A 26976-nucleotide genomic window follows, 5' to 3' on the forward strand; every position below is an offset into this window, starting at 1 on the left:
CAAGGCAGCAGGAACCACCCCCTGACAGAGTGAAGCATTTACCACTCCCTGGACCCACCCAGCCAATCCACCCCTGCTAGATCGTATTAGCTAAGATGGGCAAGGGTCAAGCTTACATGTAGTGGGCCAGACTGATTCAAGCGTGTTGTCCACATCATCAGGCTGCAACAACTGAAACTGATCCCAGGAAACACAACCAGACGGAACACTGGACACCTCCCCAGACTCTGCAATAACTGCGGCATCAAGTTCTGAGCGAATATGAGTGACTTTCTCCTCGAAGTGCCTAGCAAACTCATCACAGCAGATGACCGAGGGTTCCAATCCCAGTTCCTCTGAGCCTGAGCAAGATCCCAGCAGGCCCTTCACCACTCGGAACAATTCTGCTGGGCGACATTTCGAGGATGAAATAATGGATGTATAGTAAGATTTTTTTGCCATCCTCACTGCTGCATGATAGGCACAACAAAGAGTCTTCGCTAATTGTTGATCATACTCGCTCCGAGACCTGCACCGCCTGCACTCTAGCCATCATCCGGCCTGTTTCATTGCCTGTAGATCTGTAAACCAAGGTGAATTACGGGCTCCACAGCACCAGAGTGGGTGATTGGGAGCGATTGTATCGATGGCCCTTCCCATCTCACTATTCCATAGTGAGACCAGAGCCTCAACCAGCCTTATCAGCCAGAAAATCCCCCATAGCATTCTGGAATCCATCAGATTCCATAAGTCTCCGGAGGTGGACCATCTTTATTGGTTCCCCACCCCTGCAGGGAGGATCTGCTACTGCCAATCCAAACTTCACAAGGAAATGATCTGACCATGACAACAGGGTTGTTGAAACACCCCCCTAAACCAGATCATCCCTCATCTGCCCAACAGCAAAAACCAGGTCCTGGGCATGTCCTGCCACATGTGTTGGGCCAATGATGTACTGAGACAGCCGCATGGTTGTCATGGTTGCCATGAAGTCCTGAGCAGGCCCTGTCAGGACAGCCTCAGCGTGGATGTTCAAGTCTCCCAGAACCACTGTCCTACAGTTCTCCAACACCACCAACTGTAGTTTTAGAGGGGCCTAGAGATCCATAGTGCTTGGCTTAGGTTCATTATAAGTGCAATTTCCTTGCTAGTGGGCCTCTGAGCATGTGAGATGAGTCAAAGGTCGATAGCGCAGCCTCAGCACATTCCATGCTAACGAAGGCTAGTATCTTATCAGGGCCTGGGATGTGCCTGAGAAGTGAGGCTACATTTCTGCCAAGGTACAGGTAGGGATGTACGAAAGTCACTTACCTTTTCGCAGGGGTGCTTCACGGTGGGGGGGAGGTGCTTCGCTTCTCCCCCTGAAGTTCAGGCAAGGGGGGGGAGGTGTCCCGCCTCGCCCGGCCGAAATTCAGGCTGGGGGGGGAGGCTAGCCGCCTCGCCTGGCTGTAATTCAGGCCGGGGAGAAGCGCCCCGTCTCCCCGGCCGCGAAACAAGGTGTAAAAAAAAACAAAACAACAACCCGTGATAGGCTACGTAATGATTAACGTAGCCTATCACGGCTAGATTTCCAAAGTCAGCCGTGATAGGCTACGTTAATCGTTACGTAGCCTATCACGGGTTTTTTTTTTTTTACACTTTGTAATGGCGGCGGCGGCAGCCGGTCGGAAGACCGGCTACCGCCCCTGCCCCCAACAAAAGGCCGCTGAACCACCACCGGGACCCGCCGCCAGGAGGGACATTCGCCAAAGGTAAGTCCCATCCTGGGGGGGGGGTGGCGGGGTGGCGGAGAATTTCACCACCGATTTCGGGGGGCCGAATGCGTTGGCGCTCGGCCCCCCGAAGATTCAGGGAGAAATTCTCCGCCATCCCTAGGCACAGGTGTCCGTGTTGGGAGAGTTCTGATTGTTTTCCTTCTGCACAAGCGCTGTTAGTCTATGCTGGGGATGAACGCTAATTAACGCTTGCTGCTGTCATGCTGCCTGACTGCTAACATGTATGGTATAAGACCCATTGTACCCCTTGGCTCTGGGTTCAGAGAAGCTGTCTGATCCAACCTTTGGGTACGCCTGTGTGCTGTAAGTACCCAGTAAAGGTTCCTTGTAAGCAAACCTGGGTCTGGCTTATCATTATCTTGGCACCTCCAAACCTTAGCAGCCCACGGCCAGGGCATACACCCCCCCATGGGTCCCATCCCTCAGCGAGTCCCCCTTCTCACTGCTGTTGTCACCAGCTCCTCCTCCTCCTCCTTGCCACCACTCCCTTGCTCGACAGGCAGAGAGCCAGGGAGCAAGCAGGCCATGGCATATCCTGCCCCTCCTTCTCACCACCACCTGGGCCAGGGCAAGCAGTGAGTGCACAAACAGGTTGCAATGGTGAAGAGGAGGCCAACACCACGGGGTGCCCATGTCAGTGGGCCCCAGCTGGGGTGTGGCCTCTGAGCAGCTGCCTGGCTGTGCCCACCCTCGACACTGGCGCTGCCTCCAGAGCTGTTGGGTATTACCGTTCTCTCTAATGCTGCAAATTGTCTTGCAAAGAAACCTTCATTTTGACTGAGTAAACCCTTGTCATTCCTAAAGAGAAAATATTTCATAGGAGTTTTTTTTTTCCCCCAGTGTCCCCCAATTTTTTTGTTGGAATTTTTTTTTAAAGTCCTTGAGGGTCTTTCTTGAAATTCCTTTCCTGCTAATTTCCCCCTTTCCCCCCCCCTCCCGGGCCTTATCATCTCTATGGGAGCCCAGAGGAAAATCCCTCTTTTGAAGCTCATTTTCATCACGGTGCAGTTCCCATTGGCCCCACAAACTTCAGTCAGATGCAGAAATGTGTTTAACGTCACATGCCATTTGGCCCACTGACAGCAAGGTTGGGAAAGACTCTGGCCTAATTGCCAATGGAGCTACTGTCAGTAAGAGTAAAATACTGGGCTATGTGGAGAAAATGGACTCCGAGTCAGCAAAAGGCAGCTTCATATTAAAGAAAGAACTGGTAGCTTAGTGGAAGAGTGCCTGCCTTGCATGCAGAAAGTCCGAGGTTCAATGCCTGGTTTTCCCCATTAAAGCCCCATGTGTGGCCACCCAGATGTTGCTGGTCTGCAACTCCCATCAGCCCTAGCCAGCATAGTCAATGCTGAGGGATGATGGGAAATGCAGGCCAACAACATCTGGAGTGCAGCAGGTCCCCCATTCCTGAATTAAAGAAGACCATGTTTGCAAGTGATGGGAAAGTTATCTTTCTCTGTTGGAGACTCTGAGGGCTGAGATGCTAGTCTGAGAGTAGGCAATACTACACTAGATGGACCCGTGGTCTGACTCAGTGTCAGACGGGTTCATGGCAGATGTTTGTTGGAAACACATTTTTGGAAATACATTTGTAAAACAAGTAATTCCATGTTTGCAGTCCGAGGGCAGATGAGTGTCGAGAAGCTCTCCTGTTCTTGTCCTCCTCCCTGGTGGCATCTTTCCGTGGAGTACTAGCTTTCTTCATTCATTAATATTTGTTGTAAGTGCTTGGAGATCCACCCACAGAGGCATCAAAGCAGCTCAATTATTATTTTATTATCGGCAGTCTGTGTAGCATGTTGGGAGTCTTTGAGATGAAAGGCAACCTGTAAATGCAGGCTATTTCCCATAATGGAGACGAATACGCCAGGAAGGAATGAGTGACAACCTTAACACGTTATCGACAGCCAAGCCTTTTAAACGGAATATTCCCACAGGGGTCGCAACAGAAAAGGGAGCCGTTTCGCGCTGCAATTGAGATGCAATAGCGTTTCTTAAACTTTACAGAGAATACCCGGTGAGGGGTGGTTGTGGTGGAATCAGTCTGGAGCAGAACAAAGCAGTCCTCTCCGCACCTGGCAAAGAGGCATGCAAAATGATAATCTGCCAAAGCTGTTTGCTGCTACAGCAGGAAGGCGCAGTGGAGAAGCTCGGGAAGGCGTCAACAGAGAATTGCTTGCCCGATCGGTATTCTAACCACATAGCCCTGCTCAGAAATGTCAGTCCTCTAGCCGAGAAAATTGCCTCAGTACCAAGCTGAAACTGTGTCTAAATTTTGTCACTGCCAGGACACTGTGGAGGAAATTCCAGAAGACCATTGTATATCGAGGGGATAGATGTGACATGCTGCAACTGCTCCTTTCATGCCTAAACTTCCCATGAGGCCTTAAAAGCCAGGTCTCTTGGGCCTCTTCCAGAAGCTTCAGGCTCCTTGCCCTGCCCCTGATGCTTGTTTTTTCAGGGTTGGACCCGAGAGTCAGGATGGTATGGCCTTGGAATGCGGGAGGATTCCTTTGGCTGCGGTCCAGTGACTTTAGCTTATCTCTTGGGTAGAAATATGTGTGCCTTAGCCTTGGGCAGGAGGACATTTTATGCATTTTAGCATTTTAGCTTTGTAGACTTTTAGTTATGCTGTTTTAAATCTGCATTTTAAATCTTTGCATTGCTGCTAGATTTTACGCTGGTTTTATTCTGGTTGTATTGTTACATTGTGGTTTTAATGTTTTTATATTTTATATTGTTTTACTGTGTGCTTGTTGGTTTTAATTTTTGTGAACCGCCCAGAGAGCTTCGGCTATTGGGTGGTATAGAAACAAACAAACAAACAAACAAACAAACAAACAAATTCCCCCTTTCAAGAGAAGATCCAGGCTGGGTCATGGGCCTTATGCATACAACTCCCATTCTCTTGCATAGATAGTACACGACAAAGCAGGATTTAGTGCTGCTTTCATGCAGCATAGTCCCCCGGAAGTCCTGTCATTTGGAAAGACTCACTCTTCACTCCAACTGGAAAATGCTGGGGATGGGGGTGAAAGCTGTTGCAGGGTCCTGATTGAAGGCAGAGTGGATTTGCCTTCAGATCTCGTTGCCTGTGGTGTGTACACTCCACCCACCCATTCTTGTCTCCACTTGACCAGGTTGCACACGGTTTTTGTAGTGTGTTAGAAGTCTGTAAAATCTGAGCAGAGACACTAGACCACAGTGGGGGATGGTGGCATGGGAGGGGGGAAAGGTTAGAACCCTTCTGCCCCCCCTCCTCACACACCAGGGTCCTGATCTGGGTGAGGCCCCCAATGCATTTTGCCTTGCCCCCAAAGGATCATTGAAACAGACTGTATTGGACTAGATGGACAAATAGCCTGACCTGGTATAAACCAACCCATATGTACAGTAATATGTCAGGGATTTTGTGGCCGTGTTGGCAGGTGGTCATGGGCTGAGTTGTCCTCATGTCAAAGCAAGCCAAGAAAAGAGGGGCAGGAGAAGGAGGGGCTTGTGAAGTGAGTTCAGGTGGTCCAGGAATGGGTGTTGGATGAAGGTGGACCATAGCTCAGTGGTACAGCCCCTGCTTTCCATGCAGTAGGTCCCAGGTTCAATCCCTGACATCTCCAGGGAGAGCTGGGAAAGTCCCTTGTCTGAAACCCTGGAGAACTTCTGCCACCCAGTGGAGGCAACACTAGTGATGGACGGACACACCTCTGCCCGCTCCCTTAGGGCCTCCCTGGTGCCTGCTACGCTAGCTGGAGGGAGCTGCAGGATGGCTCGGGGATGGCCTGAAAAGCGCTGTGGGGCTGTCCATCCCCTTACCGAGCCACGATTGTGTGCAGAAATCACAGCTCAGGTTAGTTCTGCATATGTAGAGTTGAGTCTATGGCTGCCTTCAAGGGGCCCTTTACACTGTAATCTTGAGTTACTGCCCCTTGAAGGCAGCCATAGACTCAACTATGTTGTTGTTGTTTATCCGCTCACTTGCTTCCGACTCTTCGTGACTTCATGGACCAGCCCATGCCAGAGCTTCCTGTCGGCCGTCGCCACCCCCAGCTCCCCTGAGGTCGAGTCCGTCACCTCCAGAATGTCATCCATCCATCTTGCCCTTGGTTGGCCCCTCTTCCTTTTGCCTTCCACTTTCCCTAGCATCAGCATCTTCTCCAGGGTATCCTGTCTTCTCATGATGTGGCCAAAATACTTCAGTTTTGCCTTTAATATCATTCCCTCAAGTGAGCAGTCTGGCTTTATTTCCTGGAGTATGGACTGGTTTGATCTCCTTGCAGTCCAAGGCACTCTCAGACTCAACTTTACATATGCGGAAATAACCAAGCTGCGATTGTATACACAATCGCGGCTCGGTAAGGGGATGGATGGCCCCGCAGTGCTTCCTGCCAGTCACCGAGTGGGCAAGCGAGCCCCCTGCAGCCTGGTGAGCAGGGTCGGGGGGGGGGAGTCCATTGGACTCCACCCCCTCCTCGGACTCCCATGCCATTCCTAGGCAATACTGAGCTACCTAAACGAATGGTCCGATAGGGTAAAAGGCAGGGAGGGTTTCACCCTTAAAGGTGGTCTAAGGATAATTTTAAATAAAATAAAGTCAGCTTCCTATGCCCTTATGTGACAGGATTGAAAGGAAGAGGAAAAGCCAGATGGGAAGGAAAGAGAGAAGAGGAAAATGAGCAGGGAGGAGATGTGTGCATTGTCAGAAGCTGTGGAGGCGAGGAAGTTCATGACTTGACTTGGAATAACTAGCAAATGCTCTGAGAACTCACGTTGAAAAGCAGAAGGCAGTGCAGCCCCTCCTGTCTTTTGGCCTCCGGTCATCTCTGGTCCAAGATGTCTGGCAGACTCCTGAAATGTAATAGCGAGATGACCACGGAGCAGCCTTCCCGAGCCCGATGTGCTCCATGCTGGCTGAGGCTGATGACAGTTGTAGCCCAGGGTTGGCCCAAGACATGTTGCTGCCTGGGGCAAAGGACGGGATGGCCCCCTCCCACTCCGCACACAGGAGCCGACCAGGCTGGCAGTTGAAACTTACTTCCACGTGGCAATGGAAGGGCCTCCTCTGTAGGACCTGAGGGCCGCCGGCTAGCGTAGCAGGCACCAGGGAGGCCTCATGGTGCCCAGCTCCATCCTTTGCCTCTTGCCTGCCAATGTGGCGATGCAGTGACCAGGACACACGTGCAACGACTTCTAGGGTGCGTGGTTGGGGTGACTACTTCTCCGGCAGAGGACTTTCTCGGCGGGCTGTCTGTGAATGTGGGGAGAAAGAGACAAGGTACATGGACAGACAGACAACCCAGGCTAGTAATAAGCACATTGGCGCCCCATGGTTGGGGCATGTCAGGGTGGAAACTGAGCCGATAGAACCCCAGAGCAGTTCTGATTCTGAGGAGGATCAGCAATCCGTGGCAGAGGAGCCAGCTCATCCCTCACAGGCACAGCAGCTGGCAGAGATTCCTCCTGCCGGCATTCCTGAGATAGATAGTGACCCTGGTAGTGAGGGAATGCGGGAGGGGGGCTTGCTAGACGCTCGACGCAGACGCAGGGAGCGACGAGCGATGGAGGGCGCGGAAAGGAGGCTGTCAGGGTGGAAACTGAGCCGATACAGCCCCAGAGCAGCTCTGATTCTGAGGAGGATCAGCAATCCATGGGAGAGGAGCCAGCTCATCCCTCACAGGCACAGCAGCTGGCAGAGGTTCCTCCTGCTGGCATTCCTGAGATAGATAGTGATCCTAGCACTGAGAAAGTGTGGGAATGGGGCTTGCTAGACGCTCGACCCAGACACAGGGAGCGACGAGCGATGGAGGGCGCGGAAAGGAGGCGTAGCACCCGTTTGGTGCGCAAACAACGGCCGCCTCCCATGGACCCAAGGGAAAGACGGAGGATCTCTCCCTAGCCGATAAGTTCAGGGTATTCCCGTGATTCTCCTTCAAACGGGGACCAACTGCCTAACCTGGAGCATAGGCTACTCTGCTGTTCCTTGCTTAGTCGCTGGTGATTAGCATCTGAAAGAGTCATTAAGTTGTAACGAGATTAAAGCCTTGAAAAGAATCCTTTCATCTGTGTCTTGAGTTGTCTATTGGAGTCTACTGAAAGAGGCCAATAGGGTGCTCCTGACAGAGGCATAGCGCCCATTTGGCACGCAAGCAATGGCTGCGTCCCAAGGACCCAAGGGAAAGAGGGAAGATCTCTCCCTAGCCCATAAGTTCAGGGTCTTCAAGTGACTCTCCTTCAAACGGGGATCACCGGCCTACTCGGAGCATGGGCTACTCTGCTGTTCCTTGCTTAGTCGCTGGTGATTAGCATCTGAAAGAGTCATTAAGTTGTAAAAGGATTAAAGCCTTGAAAAGAATCCTTTCGTCTGTGTCTTGAGTTGGCTATTGGAGTCTACTGAAAGAGGCCGCTAGGGCGCTTCCTGACAGGGCACCAACACGGAAAGGTGGGGAATGGCTGGGGGCTCAGGAGGAACAGCCTGAGGGGCTGCTGCCACCACTACCGCTCAGCACTTGCTGCCTGAGGTAGCCGCTTCACTCTGCCTTATGGTAGGGCCGGCCCTGTTGGAGTTCAACACATCTGGAAGGCTGCAGGCTCTGGAAGGCTGCTGTAGGTGAGATGCCCTCATCATGCCACCCTCAAGCCTCTGGGGAGAAACTAACGTCTCTCCTCTGATTCTAGCCTTAAATACCACTGACTCTCTCCAGGTTATGGGTCAGCTCCTCTGCTCAGACAGCTTGGCACAAAATCCCGTCCAACCCACACGAGCGTGGAAGCTGTCAAGGCATCAGCACTTCCTGGCATGCCCCTAAAACTGGATCTGTCTGGGGCTAACAGCAGCTGACGCCAGCTGATGAAGAAAGCGGGGTGGTTTTCTTCTGGGTGTGAAGCCTTCTCTAATGACCCACTCCAAGGGAACCTCTCTCGCTGCCTCTCCAGAAGACGGCATGTGGGGAATTTTGCAAGAAAAGTGGTTTGCTGCCCATTTAGGTTTGATTGGATCCATATCATGTAACTTGATCTCTCTCCACCTGCCATTGAGTGAACAACAGCATCTCTCGGCACCGCTGGGCAAGTTCTTTCAACTTTGCCACACTCCTGGGTTGCTCTGCACTCGGAGATAAAGATCGTTCCATGCCCTTAAGAGGAGGGACTCCCTCCTCCCTTCAAGAATATAATGAAAGCTAATTCAGTGTTTTCAGATTAGGACACACAAGTAACTCCGTCATTTCTCTGTCTCCCCTGCCTCATTCCTGTAAGCTGAAATGAGAATCTGCTGAAATGAATAAACATCCGTGATTTATTTTCAGTTTCTTTATCCACATCTTGCAGTCTTCTAAAGTGGGGACGCAGTTGGAGTTCCTGTCATCATTGTGCATCTTCATTTTGCCTTGCAAATCTTGCTTTGTCCTTATATTCGCATAGAGTAAACGCTGTCTTAAGGAGAAAGGGAAAATACAATGCTAGAGTATCTCTTTCAAGGGTGTCTGTAGGGAAAGGGGAGGGAAAGGAACCAGCCTTTCTTGGGAAGGTACTGCTTGTTCTTGCAGAATATCTCGAAGATGGGGAGAGGAGGGAGGGAGGGAGGGAGGATGTGTGTGTTTGGGGCATGTTTCCGATGATGTATTCCTGTATCAATAAACTGGATGCTAAACAACCCTAACAATAGCTGCAGGCAATGCGTTGCTCACAGCTGAAATTTTAATTGCTGCAGCTCAGCAGTGTTGCAATATTCTAAGCAAAGCATGTTCTTTATATCTTTTTTGAAGAGTAAAATTCAGAATGTTCTGTGAGCAGGGGCCTGCTCCTTCCATTATTTATCTATTTTAAGACATTTGAAGAAAGACAGTGCTGGGGTTCAGGCAGTGGCAAAGTCTACCCCAGTGGATGGACACTCATTCATTCATGTTACGTGAGGGTTGTCGGACAGGAGAGCAGCTCCTGGGGGTTCAGGCCCAGCCACACCTGCTCCTTCTGCACCGAGGAAGTCGAGGGGTCTCTGCTGAAAAGCGCCACGGGGCAGCCCGATGATGAGTCCCCACCATGCTCTCCTCATGATCCTCCCTGCCTCTGGGACCAATGGTCTGTGCCCATATCACCTGTCCCCTGGAAGTCAGCTGGATACGGGCATTGCAAGGCTGTAGCGGAACCAGGGCATGTGGGGTCAGAGCGCCGGGACTTCTTGGTCAGCAGGGAAGTTGATGTCATCCGCCACCCTTCCTCAGACTTTGCTCTCAGCTGAACTGCGACCCTGACTGTAGCTGGGGCAGAATGGATTTTCCCAGCAGCAATATATTGTTGTGAGCTATCCCTGTGGCAAAGTATTTTGGGTGGCTTGGCCTTGAATGGGCACTTAGCTTTACAGAAAACCTGCTCTTGGTGGTGATGGGAAGTGCTAGTATTGGTTTAGTGACTTCGAGAAAAAGGTTCTCCCTGATGCTGGGAAAAGAAATCCCCCCAAATCTTGAGCTAATGGTCTTATGCTATTTGGTAGGACTGCGCATGGACCCCCTGATCCGACTTGGAAGCTGCTTCAGGGCTCCCGAGGCGGGCCCAATTCAGCTCGAGCTGATCTGTCCCCCCCAACCCAACTTGGCATATGAAGCCGAAGCGGGATTCGGAGATCTGAATCCCACTTCAGCCCCCGCCCCCACACACTGCCTAGCACCCAGCTCCTTACCTGGCCCTTGTTCCATGGATGGGGAGCCACCACGGCTGCTGATGCCACCGAGGAAGCTGCTGCAGGCGCTGCCAGGGAAGGCGCTGCCGGGGAAAATGCTGCCCGTCACAGCCCACCAACTGCCGAAAGGCACAAGGGCAGGAGTCACCCTCCAACTGCACCCTCTCCCTTCCTTGGAAGGAGGGGGGGGCGCCCGGTTGGAGGCTGACTCCTGCCAGTGAGGGCAGGCTGCCGCTGCTGCCGCCACCAGCTCCTAGACCCTCTGGACGCGCACTGGCAACCATCTTGTTCCAGGGAATGGGGGGAGCCATTTCCCCCTGTTTTTGCGCTGTGGCTGTGTTCGCGAGTGGCAGATCTGTGATTTTTCTGGTTCAGTCCATGGAGGCAGATGTGCTCTGTGATTGGATGGTAGTTTTGTGGGTCTCCCCTTTAAAAATCTTATGACATCATGAGGATCCCTTTTTGATCTTATGGATCCTCATTTTACCAAGTCCCCATAGCACACGCTTTCTTCTCGGCCTCCTTCTGCCAAAGAGAGTAGGAAGGGTTAAGGCTTCCTCTGCCATGCCTGGCAGAGACTGGAGCAGTTGCTCCCAGTGGCTAGGACTGGAGTGGAGAAAGAAACGCCATGGAGCTTCCCTCTCAGCTCCCGTCCCATCCTGCTGTTGCCGCCGCTGCCGCCACCACCATGATTGCACACAATGGCAGCTCGTCAGGGCAGCAGGAGGCTGCTCAATTTTCAGGCGGCTTGCGCACCCCAATGGATCGCCTTGTGCCCCCCCCAGGGTGTGTGCACCCCACTTTGGAGACCACTGCTGTAGCCAAATAATGTTCAGACAGTCCTCCCCTCTCCACTAACACCACCTCTCTCACAATGAACAAATGGAGGCTGACTCACAGCAAAGCTCACTTCCTCCTCCTCCTCCCTCTCCTCTCCTCTCCTCTCCCCTTCCCCTGCCTCTCCTGGTAGTCAGATCTCTCTCAAATTGATATATTTGGCACCTCCACATCTTCTCGCCTTTCCTCCTCTTCTTCCTAGGGATGTATGAAAGTCACTTACCGTTTCGCGGATTCATTTGCGGCCGGGGGGAGGCGCTCCATCCCTCCCCCCAGAATCCTCGATGGGGGGGAGGCGCTCCGGTCGCCCCCCCCCCGGAATCCTGCCCGGCCAGCTCCGCTTCGCGGCGATTCCGCGGAGCTGCTGGCCGGCTCCACCCGCATCCGGACATCCGGCCGCTGGGCAGCAGGGATGCAAATGGTGGTGGCCGTAGCCACCGCCACTTGCGTCCCTGTAGTGAGCCGTGATAGGCTACATTAGTATTTACATAGCCTATCACAGCAGGCTTTAAAAAAAAAATGCGTACGCAAATGGCGGTGGCTATGGCGGCCGCCATTTGCGTTCTGTATTTTTCGCCATTTTAGTCTACGTAAATATTTATGTAGGCTATTACGGCGAAAAATACAGAACGCAAATGGTGGCCGCCGTAGCCGCCGCCATTTGCATATGCATTTTTTTTTTAAGCCTGCCGTGATAGGCTACGTAAATACTTACGTAGCCTATCATGGCCTCCGCAGGAACGCAAAAGGCATCCCTGCATTAGCCGTGATAGGCTACGTTTGTATTTACGTAGCCTATCACGGCCATGAAGAAAAAGCAAATGGTGGCCGCAGGGCGGCCTCCATTCGCAAGTCGGCTCTGACGGGAGCAGGTAAGTGCTCCGTTTCGTGCGACTTTCGTGGGTTGGGGGTGCAGGGCCTTCGTCCCGCCCGACTTTCGTGGGTTGAGGGAGGCAGGGACTTCGTTCCGTGATGGATTTCAGGGGGCTGAATGCACTTGCATTCGGCCTCACCGAGATCCGTCGCGGAATTCTCTGACATCCCTACTTCTTCCTGCCCCTCTGTGTGATCTTTCAGAAGTTGATACATTTTGGAGACAGCCTGTCTAGGCTGCTCAGAAGGCATAAGAAGTGCTCCTAATATATAAGGTGGACGAGGCACTTCAGGGAGGAGCCGCTTCGCTTTGTGGCACCTCGGTGCTGGTCTGATCCACTTCGTATCACGACGAGGCACCGCCGAATCAGCCTGCTTCACCTTGTTATTCGGGCTTTGTCCCAAGGTGCTGCACAGTCCTACTATTGGCGGACATGTTGTGTCCCTTTCTTTCCCTTTCTGATGCACTCACAGGTCTCTCCAGCCAAGGTCCAACATGCTAAGTGCTGCACTGCCGAGGTGGCCAGCATGTGCTCCTGCTTCTCTGTGAGTGGTTGCAGTTGAGCCTCTGTTGGTGTGGCCCAAGACCTTCCTTCCCATCTGGATAGCACAAAGGTCACTGCCACCATAGTGGTCGCCCTTCCTCCAAAGCTTATGGAAGCCTTCCCCAAACTGGTGCCCTCCAAATGTTTTGATCCACAACTCCCATCAGCCCCAGTCACCATAGCCAATGGTTAGGGATGATGGGAGTTATAGGCCCAAACATCTGGAGGAACCAGGTGGGAGGAAGGCTGGTCTAGGAGAACACTGGTGGTGCAGTGTCCGCTCTGGGCAGAAGCAACCTGGGTGCAGGAGGGAGCAGCTGTGCGTCCGTTCCCCTCTGGTGCACCAAGATACTTGCAGCAGGATGAGGAATGCAGACTCTGTGGAGTGAAGATTCACTGGTTCCACGTAGAATATCTAACCTTACGAAATGATTGTTGTAATAGGGGCTATAATAATTGCTTATGTATTTTCTTCCCACTGTTGAAGACCAGTCAGATCGAAACGTGTTTAGGCTTTGGATGTTACTTATTAGTATAGCCCTTTTTTGGAAACCAGTAGTGTTACTAGATACATATGAAAACCGCTGGACTGCTAATTCATGGTTTTTTGATTTCTTTTTTAAATTATATATTAGCCATGGTATTAAAATTTGTAATGTTGTAATATATTTTTATTTTCAAAATTTTCCCTTACACCTGCTTTGCTTCGCGGTGATGCAGCGGGGGTAACAAAGCCCGCATCCTTCACCGCCTTTTCCATGTTGTTGCTCCTGCGATGTGCGGGGAGGGATGAATCAGTCAAATCTGGTTTCTCGCAGTTCCACATTTTTCCACTCTTAAGTTCTGTTCCTCCTGTACTTTAAGAATGTTCCCAGTCTTGAGTTCAGTTTGTGCCAAACTTTCAAAACATTTTTCAAAAGTTTGCATTAAAGTTTGTATGTATGTTTTGGCTCATTTCCCTAAATACTGGTCATGCTGGTAGATTTCAAAATTAATGGCTGATTGGTCAAGACTTGTCCATTTGCAATGCTCGCTTTTATCGTAAGCCTGGATACTGGCGATGAGGAGTAAACATAACATCACATCATCACACAGGCAGGCCACACGAAAACAATCAGTTGGAAAGGGGGCACATAACGTGGTAAGACATGATGTCATGCTACATTACGTGATTCCAAACTACAGCTCCTACGATACCTTGATATTGCGCATGTGCATAAACTTGTATACACAGAACAAAATTTTGTATTCAAGGAGAACTCTTATCTGAGCTCACATGGATGAATTCATTACTTTCTGAGTAAATAACCAATTCACTCAAGGTAACTTTGCCCATCACTACCGAATACATGCATTTCTGCACGCAATTTTCGCTAATATACACATGAAGTTCAGAGAAATCTGCCTGAGGGGTAAAGTTTGATGATGCTTCCTAGGCTTGGCTCCCTGGACTTTGGTTTGGTTCCTGCTGTGGTGCCCAACTCGATCTGCAGTGAGCTGGGCCAGTTCGCAGATTTTCTGGGAATTTTGTGCGGGGGGGAGGTTCTGCAATTTTTGCAAATTTCTGAGAAATTCCTGCAAATTACAGCTGAATTTTCACAAATTATACAAGTTACAGTTGAATTTGCGTAATTCCTGCAAATTTGGCCATAAATTGCAGAACCTCCCCCTGCCCCAAACACCAAAAAAGTTCCCAAAGTTTGGGGAACAGCCCGGAGCTCAGCTTGCAGACACAAAGTGAGTTGTAGATGCTCCAAAACTCCACTCAGACAAAAAAAGAACCAGATTTCCCAGTGGCAAACATCCCTGTATACACAATTCTCCTAATATTATTAATTATATTTATATACTGCCCAGCTGACAAATGCTCTCAGGGCAGTTTACAGTCATAAAAAACCAATAACAGCAATAAAATAACAACTAAAACAGTAAACACAACAATGAAAATATGAACATAATAAAATATTAAAACTTAGAAGACACTAAACATATTAAAGAGCCAGCAATAAAGTTAATAATCAAAGCAAGAGATTGAAGATTAATTGCCTGCTGGAAGAGGGAAATCTTAACCTGGTGTCTGCAGTACAACCCATTTGGCAATGAGTCTGGCCCTAGAGAACCCAGCTCGCTGTACTTCAGACATACCCCATGTGATGTCACATGTAAATATCTTATGAATCTGTGGTTGTATATGTGTAGTAATGTTATGCCTCTATGTTTTTATGATAAGTAGATCTAGAGCATGAGTGGGATGAGTGACAGGAGATATGGTGTATTTGCACATGTGAGATGACTGGCGGAGTGAGTGGTGGTGTGTGAAGTGGAGTGTGCTATGTAAACAGGGAGTGGTGCTTGTGAAGTTCAGATAGGGAAACGTTCAGATCAGGATAGGGCTCAGAAAGAGAGACAAGGAATGGTTAGGGCTCGCAGAGAGTCTGTGAAGAGAGAAATTGTGACTAGGATTTGTGTGTAAACTGGAAAATAGGTTTGCATGCATATGAGAGAATATATATATATATATATATATATATATATATGCTCTGAAAGTTACTTATTTACTATCTAACATCCTAATGCTGTAGTTAATAAATGTGTCTTTGTTTTATAAAATCCATGGCTCGTGGCTACAAAAGGGTAAAGTAATAAAGGGAATAATGCAGGTCAAAATAAAAGCCAGTGCCTCCTCACATCTCACAAAGTAAAGGTGTTGGGCCTGAGGTAAAGGTCCCGGTGGCAGCGTTACTGGGGGGGGGGGGGAGATGCTGCCTGCTGTGGGAAAGGCCTTACTGGAAGGCATCCTCACTGGTAATAGGCAGGAACGCCACACGCCTCTTTAAAGGTATGTGTCCTAGGATAGCCTGGAGAAATGGAATAGGATAGGATTTGTTTAAGGGCATATGGTTTCGATGTCTACTTCACCCCTGGGTGCACATTGGCTTTTGACCACACGATGATCACAGGCCTAGTGGGACTGCGGGACATACTGCCCAGCTGTATATTAGAGAGGGGCCGAAGCTCAGTAGCAGAGCCTCTACTTGGCATGCAGAAGGTACCAGATTCAATCCCCGGCATCTTCAGTTGTGGCTGGAAAAACTCCTGCCTGAAACCCTGAAGAGCTGCTGCCAGTCAGTGTTGACAATACCAGGCTAGATGGACCCAGGGTCTGACTCAGTATAGGGCAGCTTCCAACGTTCCTATATAAATACAAACTAAAGCTGCTATTACTTTGCACCTAATCCTAGCTGGGGGGGGGGGGATCACTTGCTTTCCTATGAATGTTCCAGCCTAGAACATTTATATACTCTTTTACAGGAATTCAATTCTTATTAGATGAGATTAAATTTAATTACACATTTACCAATTTCTTCTTTAGAAATAATCTGTTCAGGATTCATGGTTCTTAATATCACAGATACAGGCAGATGCTGAAATGTGGGCCTTTTAATCTGCTGATTTCATTTTAATTTGCATACCAAACATTAGCAGGTTTTTAGAAAGATATTAACCTTTCTGTTCTACAATGTATATATATCACACACAGCCTGGCATGAAGTTAGGGATGTGCTTGAAAGAGAAAGGACGGGTAAACACATTGGACTGTCTGCCAGGAAGCATATGTATTGACTGAATTTCTTTTTCTCATGTACAAGTAATTTGCTGTCCATGTCAGGTCTGAGGGTCAGATACGGAGACAGCTTCTAACTGATACTGATCAAGATGGAAGCCGTGCCAAATTAGGCTGACAAATAAAGGACACAATCCCTTAGGAAAGTCTCCTGCACAAACCCCATCGCAATGAATCTGAATATTGCCGATATACTGTTATGGCCACTATGCGAGGAGAACAGCTTTTATTTCATCTTTTGGTGTATTTTAGCTAAAGATGGACCTTTTATAGGCACTGATGGCTAGAATGATGATTGCTTGCACGTTGTCGAAGGCTAGTGTTGCTCACTGTTGAACACTTCTGAATATGAGCTGTAATGAAACAGACTGGCAGTTTGACTGTAGCCAATAAAGCAGACAGAAATCTGAGTTTTTCAAATGGCTATCAAAAACACAGCCCTTGGGGAGGCAAGAGAACCGTTTGCTTTTGAGAGAGCTGGTGCTGTTTCTTTCTTCTTCTTTTCTAAACAACTCTTATATTCTGGGGGCTTGCCTGCTTGCACCCCCCTCTCAAGTTGTATAGTTGCAAGTATTCTGTCCCTCTAATAATGAAGTCAGGTGGTGAGTGCTGAAAAGATTGGAGCCCAGACAGAACTGCTGAGGGATCCCCAGGGTTGGCAGAAGTGCAAGAACACTAAGGGGGCAATGCCTCCTGAGAACCCCCAAAGCCCAGCCCAATCGGAACTGAGCATGAACAGTAGCCGCATAATGTTGTGTGTCAGTTGGAAAAGAAAAAGAAAAACTCTGACTGTGCGCGCGTAACGGTCCGGAGTATCTTGGAGGAGGGCAGTCTGGATGGAACCCCAAGCAGGAACACTCCTGTTACAAGGTGAGGATACACTGTAGTATTCTGTTGCAGGTCCCACTTGTAAACAGATGGTTACAGAACTACTGTGTCCAGTATTCTCTGCTTAGAAGGGAAGTTACCCTGTGTTGGCTGTCCCTGGAACCTGCCTTCCACTAGCAGAAGTGAGGGGCACAAAATAATATACAGGTGACTTGAAGCCTGCAGCCCAAGAACTGGCAAATTCGTTCAAATCAATATATGTGCTTCAGCCGCCTCCCCCCACCCCCTGTTTCTTGGCTTTTTGGGCTCCAGGCCACAGTAGCCACGACATGGCTGGCAGAATCGTCCTGTCTGGAGCTCTAGAGGGAGCCACACTGTGGCCTCTTGGTTCCTTGCCTTGTTTCGCCACTTCCTTCCTCCCAATGGCACTCAGCTCCGTCTGTACCTAGGCCAGATGTGTAGTTCTGCCTTTCTCTGTGGTTCTTCCGTTCCTCAGCTCTCCTGCTGATTTCTCCCCCAGCCATGGATTCTTGCGGTTCCTGTTTTTCAGGTCAATGCCTATTTTGCCCCATGTGCATTAACCACCCTACCTTTTTAGCCACCCTACTAGTGCTCTTATCTCCTGCCCCTGCCCCCCTTACAAGGGCTCATGGTGAGGAAAATTCCAAAGTCCCTATTAGAGCAATACCTTGTTTGGACTAACCAAAACGGAGTCCAGGTTTCTGAGTTCTCCAGAACTCTCCAACAGGCTAGATGGTAAGTGAAGCAAGGGGAGAGGAGAGGAAAAAAATGGCTGAGGGTGAAACCACGGTGTCCTCATTTAGTCACAGTCTTAAGATGGAATGGGGGAGGAGGTCGCTGGCATTCATACGAGGCTCTACGAGGTGCTGTGCTGGTTTCAGGCTGCCTTTAGCACCCTTGGGATGAAGAAGCAACTTTTGAAAATATACAATCGAGCTGCTGTTCCAGATCTGCGTCCATGCTTTAGCAAAACACAAAGGTTTCTTGGTAGGTTGAAAACTGAAGGAGAGAGAAACTCGATTTTTTATATCAACAAACCTGGAGATTAATTTGAAGTGGTATACTAGGTGAACAAAAATTAATAGAAACCAAATTGGGTTTAGCTTTACTTTATAGGTGGAGAATATAGTCCCAGCTTCTGATAGGATGTCTCCTCCTCCTCCTCTCAGAGTACTCCCTCTTTGCCTGAATTCTCTACCTCTACCTCTTCCTTTTCCTCAAGCCTCATTCTCCACTTTTCTTTCAGGGACACACTAGATGTGACATTAATTGTGTGAATGAGATTAACTTGCACATTTTAAGATATGCACAGAGCAGCTATGGGGTTGAGGGATCAGGAGGGATTGCGGTGAGCAGGCAAGGGGGAGTTTAGCCCTCCTTCCTGCTGCTGTCTTGATGGACCCCCTTTGCTATTTGTATGGGGAGGGAAGGTCTCTCTGTTCCCACGGTCCCAGTCCTGCTTGCCCCGCACAGTTGCTATTTACATTAAGAACATACACATTCAATGGTGGAAGCCATTCTTAGTGCATTGCTTGCAGGAAAAGGGAATCTATGGTGAAATGGGCAGTGGGGTCACACGTTCAGCCCTGCTCCCAAAGTATGTGTGTGTAATTGAGCAATTGAACATCCTGAGCTACCACACCAGCTCAGCCAATCCGCATCAGAGGCTTTACTGCTACAAGTGCAAAGCAGTGCATATTACGGCCAGCCAGTTAGCATCTATTGCACTTTTTCAGTAATTGCAATGAATTGCCCTGCCTCTCTCTTAATGGCTGATCTGCTCCAATGATGTCATGGCCCTGACCATGTAGGTTTTTCAGAGCCTGTGTTCACATAGCTGGGGCAAAGTGTTAAGGCAAACAAACAATTAATTTAAGAGTCTAAAAACAAAAACACAGACGCTAGCAGTAAGGTGCCCCAGGTCACGAACCAGGACTCCACTAGCACAAACAAAGTGACTTACTTGCTGTACCACTCTGAGAGCTTCCCAGGGAGGGAGCTGCGGACCCGATCTTGGCTGCACTGCAGTGCCACCACTGCAAATGGTGAGAGAAGGTATTGCAGTCACCAACTTAGCAGGTATTGAGTGGTCTAAGTGACCAACAGCATTCCTCCTGGCTGGAAAAGAACTGTCCACTCTGGGCTGCTTCTTCAGCACGGACAGCTCTAGGGGACCACTATACTGTTTCAGGTGTAGTTTTTAAGAAGGGGTGGACAAGCAAACAGACATTCAAGCAAAGGAGCAGGGCCTTGGCCAACATCCTCTTTCAGCCAGAATTTCACATCCTGGATTGGAAGAGTAGCATTGGAATTCAAGCAAGGAGCAGGACTTTGGAGAGCTCTGAATGGAGGGAGGCAAAGTTGGATACAAGCATCCAAGTTAAGCAGGCTCAGATATTGCTCCTGAGGAGATCTGGGGCTCATTGCAGAGTGATAAAGGCACTTGCCTAGTCAGACTGGTGAGCACTGTCCCCTCTCCACCCAGGAGCTACCTGTGGCTTGGAGGGGCCCTGCACAGTCTTCTGGGTCTGGCCCTGGCAGTGCTGGGGGGACCTGGGCTTGGTCACAGGTTTGGAAATGGCATCTGAGGAAGAGTGAGGTCAGGGCAGGAGTGGCCTCTGGGGTTCTTCTGGCACAGGGGTCTCTGGTGGAGGGGGGTCTCCTAGTTTCAAGCTATGAGGAATTCATCCCTCGCCCCAGCTGCCTCCCTGTCAGAATCTTCCAACTCATCTCCAGATTGTGGAGAGCCAACTACGTGCTTCTCCACATGGGGCTTTTATCCTGCTATTGAGATTGGTTACTCAAGGAAGTTTGTGGGTCCTTGAGATGACATTGCCAACCTCCAGGGCATCTCCCACACTAAATGACCTTTATTCCATGTTTTAAAAGATTGGAGATAATGAGCTATGAAATTGCAGCGCTTGAGTTCTGCTTGAGTTCCCTCTGTGAAAAAAAGGAGAACTGCAATAAGAGGCGTTAAACCACAGCGCCATCTAGTGACTGTGTAATGAAACATATGGAAGATTCAGATAAGGGGGGAAAGGAGAGGGAAGGGAGGGGAGGAAGCACATGTAAAGGGAGTTCATTGTGATCCTGCATTTACAACGGAAGCAGAAAGCCCCGTTTTAAATGCGGGATTTTAGGCTGGTCTAGAGATGCTCCAAAGCCGTGCTCATGAGAAGTGTCCATCCTGCTTGCCTCCATACCGCCTAACCTTGACACTAGCATTTGAAATATGTTAGTGCAATAGGGCATTCAGCATAATCTCTAGTTTATTTTCCATCATGTTAATACACCATGGAGTCATTTCCTTATAAAAACAACAACTTCCCTTTATTTCTTTTTTGGCACGACTGAGCAAGTATAAGTTATATCAGTTTGATGTTGCTGCTTATTTTGAGCTTTTCTGTTCTCTTTATTCCATTTGATGCCTGAAAATACACTTTGGCAGACCCTTGTTTCTAAGAGGTGCAATCCATCCATCCTGCACTGAGAGGCCCTCTCTTGAATCCCACTGCCGCTTCCTCATGGTCTAGCTGGGTTCTGCGCTTTTGTGCAATGCAGGTTTTAGCTTGACCTCAAGGGGCCAGGTGGGCAGTGGGGAGATTCAGGAATTGGGGAAGAGAAAAAGGCTGGACAAGGCTGGAATTGATCAATGGCCTGGGGAGGCGTTTGGCAGAGAGGAGATGAAAAACAACAGGCAGGTTGTTTGTGGGAGAATGCAGAGGGGTTAAAATAAGAGGGGAGGCAGGCCTATCAGGTGAATTGAGACTTCCCTTCCTATCCACAAACTAAGAGAACTGGCAGTGAAACTTCAAGGCACCGTGTTTCCAACAAGGCAATCCCATTTCATGAAGGACAGTGTGGAATATTTAGCAGTTTAAATCTCAGGCTGAAGACAGAATTTTTAGAGAGGTAAAACTGTTCCCTCATAAACATTTTGTCTGAATATTAATCTCTTTTCAGTCCTGGCCAATGCTGCCATTGTTACCCTTAGATGCTGCCGCCGCCGCCGCCATTTCAGTGCCATTTTCAGTCCTAGAGATGCCTTCCTGCATTTTTCAGGTTCTTCTATCCAGTCAGTGTCTAGTGCCATGAATCAAAAGACATTGTGCACCCATTCCATATTTCCCCCCTTAACAGATTCTCTGAGAAAGATGATGGAAGAAGTGGTGGAAAAATACAGGAGGGTTAGAAGTGCAAGATCTCCTCTGGACCCCCTGTTAAATTCCACAAATGAGGCAGGGTGATTGCACACTCAAGGCCTCCCCTGGAGGCACCCTTAGGTGCAAAGGTGAGTTACGAGGGTGATTCCCACCAGAGAACAAGTACAGAGCAAGAGGGTGCCATTACATGACATAGCTGATCTGATTTGGTTATATGATGATGTCACTGTGGGTAAATGGAGCTGCTTTAGAATGAGGGCACTGCTTTCTGGATTAGTCAAATAGGTTATACAAGCCAATCAGAGATCATTTTATGTATGTATGTATGTATGACATTTCTATACTGCCCCATAGTCAAAGCTCTCTGGGCGGTTCACAAAAGTCATGAAAAAAGCTTGATGACAGCGCTGGGCTCATGAGTCAATTGAGAGGCTGGGAGACGAAGAGAGGGTAATCTAAAGAAGCAGACAAACGTTTATTTTGCAAACAGTGCCAAAGTTCTGTGAAAAACCCAGGAAAGAAAACCATATTGAATAGTTAATGTCTCCTCACCCTAACTGTTGTATCAACACAAAGTAGTGATTGTGGTATTAAAAGAGATTTTTCTTCATGTTGGGGTCATTTAGACCCTAACACATTTGCTATACAGTCACTGTTTTATTTTCTGTCAGTTGGAGTTTAACTTACTCTGATGCCTTTTCAATGAAACATTGGAATTTAAAATATAGAGAATGCAAGTGAGGCTTGAAACACCATGGAACAATTGCCCCCTTTGTAGAATGAATTACAAAGCCAAGGCTAAATCTTTGAAAGAAATCACATTCATTTGTTGCGGACTGCCATCCTGCTGCCCCAAACTACCATGAGATTATGAAAGTCATTTACCGCATTATATCCTATTGCGGTCATTTAAAAGAAGTAATTCATTCTCCACCATGCACTGCATTCAGAAAACCAACCATTTTACATTAAAACAGCACTCAGAGTATTTGCAACCCAGGATCACACCTATGTAAATCAGGCCACTGCATTTAGTTACCTTCAAGAAGCCACCTCTTTTAAGAGCACAGTTACCCACAAAACATATTTCATTAGGCAGTCAGTAATGTGCACTTCCATTAATCTAATTTATGTAATTGAATGTAAAAAAAGAGAAAAGAATGTCACATGCACTATGTACGAAAAACTACTACAGATCTAAGAACAAGGTTTCACAACCACAAATCTGCAACTCTTACTAAAAGAAACTAGAGCAGCCTGTTGCAAGACATTTTAACTTACTTGCACATAGTCTCTCAGACTTACAATTACTTAAAATTGAACACACCAAGAACACTGACATGCTTGACAGAAAGGAACACTTCTGGATCTGTAGACTTAGGACTCTTGTTCCACATGGCCTTAACCTGGAGAGCAATTCATAAGCTTTCTTCTGTTTTTTTCTTCTTAAGAATTTTAATCTCCAAACATTCCAAACTGCCACTCTTGATATCTATTTTGCATCACAGTTAATGATGTGGGTGGAAGCCAAAATGTTTAGTCATGATTCCAGACATGCAGGAGGGTTGATGTCCTTTCTTATAACTAAATGGGGACTTTGCTTAACGGCACAAGTTCAAAGAAAAGAAAACCCAGTGTGGGTCAGCATGTTCCAGTAATATCTACTTGGTAAAGATTGACAGACAGACAGACATATAGGAACATATAGCAGCCTTCCCCAACTTGATGCCTTCCAGATGTGTTTGACTGTAACTCCCATAATTCCCAGCCAGCATAGCCAGCAGTGGGAGTTGGAATACAGAAAATGTGCGTTACCTTAACAGCCTCCTTGCGCCTCCTGTTTACTGCTTACACTTGGTTCTGACTTCTCCACATTGAGGCACTATAAAGATTTAAAGCTGGTAATAATTGCACACACTCTTCTCTCTGTTTTTTAATTTGAGTCCCTTTCTGTTCATTTATCTCTTGGTATTTATGTGCTTCTTTTCACGCTCTACTTGGCTGTTCATGGCTTAGCTCTCCTGGCTTCCTTCGCAGTGTGTGAGTTGCAGCCAGGATCCCTTAGAACACATTTCCTCCCTCTTGCGCTTTTAATTATTAAAGATAACATTTCTGTCAGCTTAGAACCATGATTTCGCAGTCAGGGAAACTCTCCCGCTGAGCGGAAGGCACATTTTTAGGTGCCTGTATTCCCAGAAGTGGCTTTCTCCGGTGACCCAGCTTTGAAGGCTGATTAGTTCCCGCTGACTCCTTATTCCAGGTTCTAGGTCAGGTCTGGTACTTTGCCTGAACAACAACCAACCTTGCTCTTCTGTTCTTATATGAATCACCCATTTGTCAGGGATGCTCTGACTTGGATTCCTGCATTGAGCAGGGGGTTGGACTCGATGGCCTCGTAGGCCCCTTCCAACCCTGCTATTCTATGATTCTATGATTCTACCCCCCCACACCACCACTCTGGTGTAGTGTGGATTGCTGGTTAGTATTGCTGCTTGGCTTGTGTAATACTGGTTTACTTCTAGCATATCTGTTCCCCTCCCCTCTTTTTATATTACATATGAATTTGGCCACATTACCATCCTAGAAAAGCTTGACTTCTATATCTTACGTTCAGTTTCTAGTTCTCAAGGCTGCAGATATGTAAGCAGTGTGGCACCAGTCAGGACTGGTGCTGTTCTGATCCATTGCAAATTCCATTATGCTTATTTGGTGACAGCTCTAGTGAAGAGACATGGGGTCGGGTGGTGGCCAAAGTGGTTCTGCAGTAGAGCAGATTCAGAACCCCAGGCAGAACTGTCGGTGTTGACTCAGGGAATGGGGATTCAGTACCATGGAGAGCAGCCCTGCAGCTAAGTAGAATCACAGAATAGTAGGGCTGGGAGGGGCCTGCAAGACCATCGAGTCCAACCCCCTGCTCAGTGCAGGAATCCAAGTCAGAGCATCCCGGACAGATGGCTGTGCAGCCTCATCTTGAATGCCTCCAGGGTGGGAGAGCCCACCACTGCCCTAGGTAATGGGCTCCATTGTCATATTGCTCTAACCGTCAGGAAGTAGTGATGTACGAAAGTTACTTACCTGGTCCCGCAGCTTGCTTCATGGTGGGGGGGAGGCGCTTCGGTTCTCCCCCCGAAATTCAGGCTGGGGTGAAGCGCCCCATCTCCCCGGCCGCGAAATACAAAGTGAAAAACAAACAAACACCCGTGATAGGCTATGTAATGATTTACGCAGCCTATCGCGGCTAGATTTCCTAAGTTAGCCGTGATAGGCTACGTAAATCGTTACGTAGCCTATCACGGGTGACTTTGAAAAAAAAAAGCACGTACGTTGCCCTTATTTTTTAAACGCTGCGTTGCCCTTATTTTTGCCGTAGTCTACGTAAATCTTTACGTAGACTACCGGGACCAAATAAGGGACTCAAATGGTGGCGCCCATGGGTGCCGCCATTTGCATACGCGCTTTTTTTTTTCAAAGTCACCCGTGATAGGCTACGTAACGATTAACGTAGCCTATCATGGCTGACTTTGGAAATCTAGCCGTGATAGGCTACGTTAATCGTTACGTAGCCTATCACAGGTGTGTGGTTTTTTTTTTACTTTATTTTGTAATGGCGGCGGCGGCAGCCGGTCGGAAGACCAGCCGCCGCCCCCGCCCCCACCGAAATGCCGCCGAACCGCCGCCGGGACCCGCCACCGGGAGGGACATTCGCAGGAGGTAAGTCCCATCCTGGGGGGGGGGGGGCGGGGGGGCGGAGAATTTCACCACCAATTTCGGGGGGCTGAATGCGTTGGCATTCGGCCTCCCCAAGATTCGGGGAGAAATTCTCCGCCATCCCTATCAGGAAGTTCAGCCGGGATCTGGCTTCCTGTAACTGGAGCCCATGATTCCGTGTCCTGCACTCTGGGATGATGGAGAAGAGATCCTGGCCTTCCGCTCTGTGACAGCCTTTCAAGGACTTGAAGAGTGCTATCAGTAAGTAAGACGAGTCACCCCAGCGCCAGTGTAGAGCAACTGACAGGGCTTTATAGCCAGGCCAGAAGGGTCTTTCTGGGAGGTCTACCACCTCAAGTGCCCCATCTAGTTTCTTAAAGGGCCAGTGCCCTTTCTGCTGGTCGCTGGCTCCGACTGAATGGTGAGAGCCTGGGGAGTGAGAAGCCGATCAGGGAATCCTTAGGGCCTCCCAGCTCACTGGAGGAATCTAAGGTCTACACCTTGGATCCAGAGGGCAGTGGTGCCTCCTGGGAATTGGGTGGACAGGGTGTGGGATCCAAGATGCAGGGTCCCACTTGTGGAGGTCCAGGAGCTGGTTCTGATTGTCCTTGGAGTCACTGCCACTGGAAACCTCAGTCTGGACCCTTGCCCTTCCTGGCTTATAAAAGCAGTGGGGGATGGGGACTGGCAGAGTGGGCAAGGTAGTGGTGAATGCCTCTTTACGGGAAGGTGTGATTCTGTCTTGCCTAAAAGAGGCAGTGGATAAGACCTTTGTTAACAACAACAACAACTCCCTGAACTGTATTGGGTAATTTCTAGCCTGTCTTCAATATTCCATTCTTCGGCAAGGCGCTGCAACGTGTAGTGGCTTCTCAGCTCCAGAGATTTCTGGATGAAATGGGTTATCTAGATCCATTCCAATCTGGCTTCAAGCCTGGTTATGGGTCAGAGACTGCTTTGGACACCTTGGTGGACAGTCTACTCCGGGAACTGGACAGGGGGAGTGTGTCAGTTGTGCTGGATCGTTTGGCGGCTTTCAATACCATCGACCATGGTATCCTTCTGAGGCATCTGTCTGAGGCAGGACTGGGAGGCACTGTTATGTGGTGGCACTGCTCCTTCCTGGAGGGGCAATCTCAGAAGATGGTGCTGGCGGATTTCTGTTTGCCACCGTTGCAGCTGGGCTGTGGTGTCCCGCAGGGTTCCATCTTATCCCCCATGCTTTTTAACATATCCACGACACCGCTGGGAGAGATTGTCCAGACTTTTGGAGTTCGGTGCCATCAGCACACTGATGACACCCAACTCTATCTCTCCTTTCTGTCTAAATCCACAGATTCAGATCTGGTTCTAAATTGATGTCTGATGTTGGTAATGGACTGGATGAGGGCAAACAAACTGAAGCTTAATCCAGGAAAGACAGTGGTGCTTTTGGTCAGTGGAAAGGCAGATCAGGGAATAGGGATTCAACCTGTGCTGTATGGGTTACACTCCCCCTGAAGACTCAGGCTCATAGTTTGGGAGTGCTCTTGGACTCGGCCCTGAGATGCCCAGGTCTCGGCGGTGGCCAGGAGTGTGTTTGTACAGCTAAAGCTAGTGCACCAACTGTGCCTGCTCCTAGAGATGTCTGATTTGGCCATGGCCATGCATGCCTTCACTACATGGACAACTGTAACATGCTCTGCATGGGGCTGCCTTCAAAAACTATTCAGAAATTTCAGCTGGCCCAGAATGCTGTGGCCAGACTGTTGACTGGGGCACGTTACAGGGACCACGCAACTCCCTTGTTACAGCAGCTTCACTGGCTACTGGTCTGTTTCTGGGCACAATTCAAAGTGCTACTTATGACCCATAAAGCCCTATACAGCTTGGGACCAGGCTACCTGAAAGACCGCCTTCTCCCATACAAGCCTGCCCAGTTCTTACGTTCTTCTGGAGAGTCCTTTCT

The sequence above is a fragment of the Heloderma suspectum genome, chromosome 13 (genome assembly GCF_057233095.1).
Source record: "Heloderma suspectum isolate Gila_16-S chromosome 13, 16-S_ref, whole genome shotgun sequence".
NCBI lineage: Eukaryota > Metazoa > Chordata > Lepidosauria > Squamata > Helodermatidae > Heloderma > Heloderma suspectum.